The sequence below is a fragment of the Orycteropus afer genome, unplaced genomic scaffold (assembly GCF_000298275.1).
Source record: "Orycteropus afer afer isolate SDZICR_OR568_19922 unplaced genomic scaffold, OryAfe1.0 scaffold00101, whole genome shotgun sequence".
In the NCBI taxonomy this organism is placed as follows: Eukaryota; Metazoa; Chordata; class Mammalia; order Tubulidentata; family Orycteropodidae; genus Orycteropus; species Orycteropus afer.
This window is the reverse complement of record NW_006921688.1, coordinates 1704996-1706771: the sequence shown is the minus strand read 5'-3', so window position 1 is coordinate 1706771 and position 1776 is coordinate 1704996.

The window sequence follows — 1776 nt, the reverse complement described above, 5'->3', positions numbered from 1 at the left end:
AATTCTTTGAGAATTGGATGGCCTCTTCCTTCTTCCTAGTCTGTCTCAGTCTGTAAGCTGGGCTGATACCTGTGCACCATGTGCATCCCGCTGGGTTTGAAACACCAGTGGCTCAGCCTCAAAACTCACATCAACACGTCACCATGGTAGGACAAACTGACAGATAACTTTGTCTCCCTGTGGGAAACCTCTCTACCAGCCTTACCTGGGGCCCTGTGGCTGACTCCTCCTCTGTCCGGGTTCCTGGCCTTTTAATCCCCTTTCTCCCGTTCTTCCACCCTGATGCTTTGGGCGTGCCTGAGTTTCCTCTCCTCACCTGGATCCCTGCGGCTGACTCCTCTTCTGTCTGGGTCATACTGCAGTGGCTTGTATGTTGCTACCATGCTGTAAACTATGCCAGCATCTTATTTCAAACACCAGCAGGGTCACCTATGGTTGACAGATTTCAGCAGAGCTTCCTAAGATACACTAGGAAGAAAGGTCTGGTAATCTACTTCCAAAATTTATCCAGCAAACATCCTATGGATCACAACAAAACACTGTCATATAGTGCTGGAAGATGAGTTCCTTAGGTTGGAAGGCATTCAAAACACACAGTGGCTTCAACAATGGACTTGAGCATGCCAACTATCATGGAGATGGCTCTAGACCAGTCAGTGTTTCTTTCTGTTTTACATGGGATTGACATTAGTTAGAGTCAATTCAATAACAGCTAACTGCAACTTTTGTTGGCAATGCCATGGGCAACACAGTTCATATCTCTGTACTATAATTCCTTTATTACGTCCGAGGAGTCACAGGAAAACACCAGGAATCCCTTTTGGACCCAGGATTCCTTGGCTCAAGGAGTCCAATAATAATATCCAATTTGATCTCACCAAACCACTGACTGAGTTAGCAAAAATCTATAGATCTAAAATCATGAATCTATTTTAAATGAAAATCTAAACAATTGGTTTGAATTTTAGGTGTGTTTGATTGTGAAAGGAGAAACATCTGGGACATCTGGGTGGTGAGCAATAAGCCTCATAAATGTGTGGACTGGGCCTGCTCCCTGAGTAGTAGCCATAGAGATGGGCCCAGAAGGAGGGCACCCTCCAGCTGTGCTTTCATCCCTACTGCAGACACCTGAGAGCAGGTCTCTCCCCACCCAGAGAAGCACAACTCAATAACCTAGGGGATTTTAGTCTTTCGAAAAATGTTCTCCTGCCCTCCTTTCCACTACACATGAGTCAAGTACCATGAGGTAGTAGACAGTGGATCTTGCCCTCAAGGACTTTTCTTCTCCCCTCCTGAGCCAGGGAAGTGAACCTTTGCATGAATGTATTTCCTACTGTTCATTTCACACTAAGCATATCTGTAATTAGGCTGTAACTTGAGTTAGTGACTTTGGCCATTTCTAAGTCCAGAATGGTAACATCTTACCTTTTGTAATTGTTGTGATGAATAAATTAAATAATATATTGAAAATGTCCAGCACAGTGCATGGCTTACCAGGTAACAAGCAGTTGCTCTTGTTATTATTGATGTTCATAATAATAATCAAATTCTCAAAATAAGAAGCCAAGAGGAAAATGTTAGTCTACCTGAGTTTATGAAAAACAAAGGGTCCCCTTTTAAAGAGTCTGCTTTCCAAGCCCTCCCTGCTCACCTGGAGTCACAGAGGCTGGGCACTTGCCACCTTGCCTGGCATAGTACCTCATCTCCTCATAAAGAATCTGGTAGCATAGTGCCTAAGGCACTTGACTGCTAATCAGAGGTTGGCAGTTCAAACCC